The sequence below is a fragment of the Macaca mulatta genome, chromosome 2 (genome assembly GCF_049350105.2).
Source record: "Macaca mulatta isolate MMU2019108-1 chromosome 2, T2T-MMU8v2.0, whole genome shotgun sequence".
NCBI classification, from domain to species: domain Eukaryota; kingdom Metazoa; phylum Chordata; class Mammalia; order Primates; family Cercopithecidae; genus Macaca; species Macaca mulatta.
The window spans coordinates 163,234,766-163,241,841 of NC_133407.1; the positions used below are offsets into that span (position 1 = coordinate 163,234,766).

At 42.1% G+C, this 7,076-nt stretch overlaps 1 pseudogene; it reads left to right on the forward strand.

Moving 5' to 3' along the window:
* Positions 1 to 219: 219 nt before the first annotated feature.
* LOC106996783 (cyclin-dependent kinase 2-associated protein 1 pseudogene) lies at positions 220 to 483 on the forward strand (annotated as a pseudogene).
* The last annotated feature ends 6,593 nt before the right edge of the window (positions 484 to 7,076 follow it).

Consider the following 7,076-nt stretch of genomic DNA (forward strand, 5'->3'; position numbering starts at 1 on the left):
GATAAGAAGGTGTATTAGGAAACTACAAGCCAAAGTGTCCTGATCTGCTGTGTGCACAGCAGGGAACAGATCACTCTTGATCATATCCAGGGTTTTCAGTCTCTAATCCCAAAGCCCAAAATTCTCTGGGCTTCTTGAAGACATCCACAGTTTTCAGCACCAGTCTGTGTGTGTGTGTGTGTGTGTGTGTGTGTGTGTGTGTGTGTGTGTGTACACCACATGGTATTATTCTCACAGTATCACCAGCTGCTGAGTGACTATAGGCCACCATCCCTAGGCTATACCCAGGGAACTGGAAACAGCCAAGTGACCCCAAAGCAGATGTGCTAAACTGCTGGCTATCATCCAAGAGCTGGGGGAGTGATCAGACCCACCTATACAGGGAGCAAGAGCACAGTGAAGAGACCAAAACAAGTTACCATTCATGCTAAAGGACTAGTTTGGGAGTGGTTGGTTAAAACAGAATGGAATGCCTTATTCTAACCACCTTCTTAGTTTTGCAAGGTATTCCATCTTTTTACAAGACAGGAAGTTACAGTTCATCTCTCCTGTTCAGATGAAACATGTTTTCAAAATGGTAATTATTTGGTGTTTCTTCCTGGTTTCTTTCCTGTGGTTCAGTAGACTCTGAAACCAGCAAAGATTTTATGGTTGATTAGGATTTGCATTTTAAGTAGTTAGAGCTACTCAGATTTTTTAAAGCATTGATTTAAAAGATGCAGGTAAAAGTTTTCCATCTTACAGCAAACTGTTGCTTGCCTCCAAAATACCAGTGTTGCACTTTAATCTTCTCTTTTGAATACACTCATGCAACCTAAATTGTTTTTTGTTCTGTTCCATAAAGTAATACACCTCTATGAATTTTATTTTTGATGAATACTGACAGCACTCTTTACTTAGTAGCCAGTCCCTGGTTTGCCATACAGTATACATTCTCTATAACTTCTTTTTTGCTTAAGCATTGCATCACTATCAATGCTTTGAAATTAAAGATGCACAAGTTATAAATACAGAATAAAGAGTAACCAACTAAACTTAACTGTTTTTTACTAAGATCGTATGTAGATTTTAGTTCTGTGTTTGCTGTAAGTTCATCAAAACATATTTAAAAATGACTAAAGCTGTTTGCATATTTATATGTATTATTTGATGTAATAAAGTTTATGTTCATTAACAATCAGTAAATAAAAATAAGGAATTAGACCCTAACAGATGAACAATTACATTAAATGCAAATAGTCTAAGATCATTAACTAAAAGAGATTGATAGATACGTTTTAAAAACAAGATCCAACTATATGCTCTGTGCAAAAACTTGCTTTAAATATAGTGATATAGGCCAGTTGAAAGTAAAAAGATGGAAAAAGATATATCATGCAAACATTAATCAAAGGAAAGCAGAAATGGTTATATCAATCACATAGACTTAATATTAACTGTCTTAATATTAATAAAGTAGACTTCAAAACAAAGAAAATTACCAGAGAAGGACACTATGTAATAAAAGAGTCAATCCACCAATAACATATAGCAATCCTAAATGTGCTTGTATCAAACAACAGAGCTGCAAACTACGTAAAGCAAAAATTGATAAAACTGAAAGGAGGCCAGATGCAGTGCACTCCAAGCTGGAGTGCAGTGGCACGATCTCGGCTCACTGCAACCTCCAACTCCCAGGTTCAAGCAATTCTCCTGCCTCAGCCTCCCAAGTAACTGGGACCACAGGTGTCCACCAACATGCCTGGCTAATATTTGTATTTTTAGTAGAGACTGAGTTTCATCATGTTGGCCAGACTGGTCTCAAACTCCTGACCTCAGGTGATCCACCCACCTCGGCCTCCCAAAGTGCTGGGATTACAGGCGTGAGCCACCGCGCCCGGCCTCAGCATGATTTTTTAGAAGTAGGGATGGTAAGAAGGACTGCTCCCATCATCTCACCCCTGGTAGTCTAGGTGGGCTATCATTCCCATGTTAAGATTGCATCCAGATGGCGGTGGACTGCCAAGGTGCCCCATCTGTATCACATCACCAAGCAGGGGCACCACTCATCCTGAACTAAGAAAGCATCTAGGTTTAATGCCAACATCAGTCACCCAACTGGCCAATCTTAAGCCTAGATCAAAGAGTTCTTCACATGTTTAAATCATGCAGCTATTTTTTGTATGCATCTTATAAATATTTATTACTTGTCATGGTTTTAAAAATTTTACCTTTTACAAGTATAATTTTTTTGTTTTCGTGATGTTTATAGAAGCAGCACATTGAACAAGTGTGACTGTGACACAATCGAAATCCAATTTAGTTTTCTGTTTCCTGTATCACCTCTAAACTTTATCCAGCGGTGAAAGCTTTCTTTCTACCACTGGAAAATATCCCAGCAAGCCTGGTATGTATATGTATATAGATATCTATACACACACACACACACACACATATATATATCTGTATTTTTTTTACTAATGCTTAGATAAAAGACAGTCTTACAGACTTTTATGTGCAAACTCAGTCTTAATTTGGTAGTTTGAATATCAAGTCCTAGATATTAGTCAACTCTTCCATTTCCTTCCTGTTCCCTAGCTAAGGCTTCTGCTTGACAGCTGCCTGTTTTCCAGAAGGGAATGTGGCTGGTTTCTGCTTTCCCCACTCACTTCCTCCTTCACTGGTTATCTGAAGTTTTACTTCTTTCAGGGACAGAAAAGGGCAGGCTGGAGGGACGAGAGGTAAAGGTCAAAGGACAGTACTTGCTGGCTAGTGGCTGAGAGCTCTCTAGGCCAAGCAGAAAGTCAAACGTGGCTCCCTGCCTGGGCACTTTCATGGAGATTTCCATCATTCCATGGTGCAGGATACCTAATAATGTCTAGTCCAAGTGGTCATTGATAATGTCTTTCAAAGCCTCTTAAAAAAAAACAGCATTCCCCTCTGGCTTCTTCTTGCTAGAAGATAGCAAGAATTCCTCTTCTCGTTGGAAGATAGCAAGAATTCCTCTTCTTGCTAGAAGAAAGCAAGAATTCCTCCAGGTCACTCAGTTAGGACGGCAGGTCAAGACTAACACAGTCACTTCTACATTTTCTTGGGTGGGAGTCAGGAGCCATTGCCCTATATCCCCTAAGTGCTGAGAGCACCTTCCATAGCTCTCCTTGTAGTTCCAAGGAAGCTTCTTGCACTAGGTTTCTTTTTTGTTTGTTTGTTTCTATTATTGTACTATGTTTAAGGAGAAGGCAGTACTCCCTCTCTTGGGTCTCTAGCATAGCACCAGGTCTCTCCTAAAAGGTCTTCCACAAATCCTCCTCTGTCTTCACATTCTGACTTATTTTAAATATCGTTGATTGAGCTAAGATATCCAAAAATCATAGAACAAGTTCTACACAAATTCCTTTGGAAATTCACATGTGAGGAGCCTGTCTCACATGAACCTTGGTAATTTACCTACTGTATTGAAACCTCAGTCTAACATCCTGCTATATTTATTTGTTTGATTACCTTCTATTTTTAAAAAGTGGGCCAGGCATTTTGGCTCATGCCTGTAATCCTAGCACTTTGGGAGGCCAAGACAGGTGGATCATTTGAGGTCAAGAGTTCGAGACCAGCCTGGCCAACATGATGAAACCCCATCTCTCCTAAAAATACAAAGATTAGCCAGGTGTGGTGGCACACACTCCAGCCTGGGCGACAGAGCGAGACCCTATCTCAAAAGAAAAAAAGAAAAATAATATCAGTTTCCCATTTATGATAGAGAGTTTATTTTTTAATTAGTATACTTGTTTATATGGTGAATCAATTTAAAGAAAAATATTAAATAATGAAATATAGGAGATACATATATAGGACAGAAAACATAGAGATGGTAGGCTGGGCGTGGTGGCTCACACCTGTAATCCCAGCACTTTGGGAGGCCGAGAGGGCGGATCACGAGGTCAGGAGATCGAGACCATTCTGGCTAACACAGTGAAACCCTGTCTCTACTAAAAATACAAAAACAAAATTAGCCAGGTGTGGTGGCATGCGCCTGTAGTCCCAGCTACTTGGGAGGCTGAGGTGGGAGAATGGCGTGAACCCGGGAGGCGGAGCTTGCAGTGAGCCGAGATCAAGATCGCACCACTGCACTCCAGCCTGGGCGACAGAGCGAGACTCCATCTCAAAACAACAACAACAACAAAATAATAAAAGTAAACATAGAGGTGGTATATAAGGCATAGTCATCATATATTATAAATCAAAGGTACTTTATAAAGATTTATTTAGTGCCAGGCGCAGTGGCTCATGCCTATAATCCCAGCACTTTGGGAGGCCAAGGCGGGCAGATCATGAGGTCAGGAGTTCCAGACCAGTCTGGCCAACGTGGTGAAACCTTGTCTCTACTAAAAATACAAAAATTAGCTAGGCGTGGTGGTGGTGGCACACATCTGTAATCCCAGCTACTCAGGAGGCAGGGGCAGAAGAATTGCTTGAGCCTGGGAAGTTCCCCAAGGAGGTTACACTGAGCCGAGATCACGTCATTGCACTCGAGCCTGGGCGGCAAGAGCAAGACTCACTCAGTCTCAAAAAAATAAAAGATTAATTCAGTAGAAGCAAGAAGAACATGTTGAAAGGAGGAGCAACTATAGTTTTAAGTTACCGTTTTATGAGTCCTGAAGACACACACAAATACACGGTTATGAAGAAGATTTAGTAGATGGTATGAGTGACACTTGGAAGTCGAATGCCTTCTGAAAGTTCAATTACAATACAAACTGCAGATTTGCTTGCCCTGTTCTCCAACTTGTAAGGAAACTGGCCCATCCCTCCCAAATAAATCTTAAATAAAAGCAATACATTCAAAGGGGCCCATTCCCTATCCTTCCCTAGCCAGAGTTGATTGTTCCAGGATGGGAAATTGGTTTGAGTTTGGCCCATTAGACATCTTCATTAGGAATTTGGAATCATGACCAAGAAAATAAAACTCAGTTTGACTTCCCCCTTCAACAGTGAATGGATTCACTATTAGTGTGCCGGAAAATTATATTTCTGAACTTGTAGGATGGACAGTCCTCATCTCAGGTCCTAATATGCGTTACCCAAACTAGTAGAAATGAATGAACAGACAACCAGAATTTTGATTTCTAAATTTGTAATAATAAAATGATCTAATAAACTAGATACTTAGATACTTTGATTTATAGATCAGCATATTCTGTCACTGTAAGTGAATCTATATAAGCAGCCAAATCATCAGAAATTGTCTTGAAATCAGAACAAGAGATACTAGCTGAGTGATCGTGGCTGGTGGACCATGATAACCTGACGAACCCACCTCTTCCAAGGGGATCTACTAACCTTGAGAGCCAAATCCTTGTGTTCTTTAGTTCTGGATGCCTTTTATTTGACCCACTTATTGGTTCTAACTTTTTTATTCTTCCACTAACAGCTAACCCACTTTTTAATTGAAACTTTGCTTTTTAAATATCTCAATAGCGGTAGGCTGAATAATGGCCCCCCAAACTACGTCTACATCCTTATCCTAGAACCTGCGAATGTAACCTTGTTTAACCAAAAAAAGGTCTTTGCAGGTATGATTACATCAAAGACCTTGAGATGGATGGGAAGATTATCCTGGATTATCCATGTGGTCCTAATGCAACACAAGTGTCCCTCTAAGAGAGAAGGGGAGGAAAGTTTAAAAAGTGGTGGCATACCAGAGGGTAGAAATCAGCTTTCTCACATTCCAGGGTGATTGGTAATGGCTTGGAGGAGAGATGTCCAGCAGGCACCTTTTGAAGGAAGACCATCCGTACCTTTATGATAAGGGAGATGCCTGGAAGGCAACAGGAGCTTCTCGGGACAGCTTTGCTTTTTGTTGTTGCCAGTGTTGCCTAGGAAAGTTCTTCACCTTGGTGATAACAACTGGTTCTGGTTTCCATTTTTTCCATACTTGTGAGCCGACCTCATAGTGTTCCCTTGGAGACACCAGCACCAGCCAGCTGTCCCCTCTCCTCAGAGATCTGAGTTTCAGCTTCGTGAGTCCCTCCTCTGAGTTCAGAGACACCAGCAGTGACAAAGAGCCCCCAGCCTGGCTTCAGCTCAGCAGGGCCTCTTTCTAAGCTTCTAGATCCAGATCACCCTGCCTCTTCCCTTAGTTCCCCTAGCCCTAGGAATGGTGGCCGCTTCTTGCAATTACATGTTTTCACACTTTACCTGGACAGTCTTCCAATACCTGTTTAACCAGTTTCTTAAGTTAAATTCTTTCTGAAAAACATAACTGGTGTGGCTTTTGTTTTGAGACAGGGTCTTGCTCTTGTTGCCCAGGTTGGAGTGAAGTGGCATGATCTCGGCTCTCTGCAACCTCTGCCTTCTGGACTCAAGCAGTCCTTCCACTTCTGCCTCCCATGTAGCTGGGACTACAGGTTGCACCACCATGCCTGGGTTTCACCATGTTGCCCAGGCTGGTCTTGAACTCCTGGGCTCAAGCAATTCCCCCGTCTCAGCCTCCCAAAGTGCTGGGATAACAAGCGTAAGCCACTGTGCCTGGCCTGTTTTATTGATCAAACCCTTATTATTAGAGTCACAGACAGAAGATAAGGCAGCATGACCACGGAGGCAGAGATTAGAGTGATACAGTCACAGGCAATGGGATGGCAGCAGCCACCAGAGGCTAGAGGGGGAAAGGAACAAATTGCCCCCTCAAGCTTCTTTTTTTTTTTTTTTTTTCTCGAGACAGTTTCACTCTTGTTGCCCAGGCTGGAGTGCAATGGCGTGATCTCGGCTCACCACAACCTCCGCCTCCCAGGTTCAGGCAATTCTGCCTCATCCTCCTGAGTAGCTGGGACTACAGGCATGCACCACCATGCCCAGCTAATTTTGTATTTTTAGTAGAGATGGGGTTTCTCCATGTTGGTCAGGCTGGTCCCCCTCGAGCTTCTGAAAGGAGAATGGCCTGGAGTGAGCACAGCCCTGCTGACATCCTGATTCGGGCCCGGTGATACGGATTGCAGACTTCTGGCCTCCAGAACTGTAAAAGAGTAAACTTCCATTGTTTTAACCACCCCATTTTTGTGGTCATTTTTTACAGCAGCCAATGGAAACTAATACACCAATGCTCA